Source organism: Wasmannia auropunctata, unplaced genomic scaffold (assembly GCF_000956235.1).
Source record: "Wasmannia auropunctata unplaced genomic scaffold, wasmannia.A_1.0 LD328916.1, whole genome shotgun sequence".
Classification (NCBI taxonomy): Eukaryota; Metazoa; Arthropoda; class Insecta; order Hymenoptera; family Formicidae; genus Wasmannia; species Wasmannia auropunctata.
Window position 1 is genome coordinate 1 of NW_012033974.1, and position 378 is coordinate 378.

At 38.1% G+C, this 378-nt stretch overlaps 1 long non-coding RNA gene across 1 annotated transcript; it reads right to left on the reverse strand.

Moving 5' to 3' along the window:
• Positions 1-10: 10 nt before the first annotated feature.
• LOC105460103 lies at positions 11-378 on the reverse strand. Its single transcript, XR_975770.1, has 2 exons — positions 339-378; positions 11-246 (listed from the first exon to the last, which is right to left on the reverse strand). It is a non-coding gene; the product is annotated as an uncharacterized LOC105460103 (long non-coding RNA).

Consider the following 378-nt stretch of genomic DNA (forward strand, 5'->3'; position numbering starts at 1 on the left):
TAGGCCTTTGTTACATACAAGCAGCATATGAAATATATTTTCTGTAAATGTCGCACGGATGACTCTGCCTAAGTAAAACGGATTACTCGGCCTAGTGCCAATGTTGTACTATCAATTTTGCTGAGCCTTTTGTTCGATCTTGGCAGCCTCTTTTTTCTCAAGTTGTTCTCTCGTCAATAATGACAAGCCAAGCTGGTTCTCATGCGTGAATGGCTGTGCCATTTGTCGTAACCATCTTTTACTGATCTGAAAATTGTAAATAAACATTATTACTGGACAAATTGTAAAATTGTAATCACTAATCGCACCTGCTACAAAACGAAAGATTAACCTATCACCTGTATAGCTTCTTCGGTTGATAAGTTGCATAAGCTATCG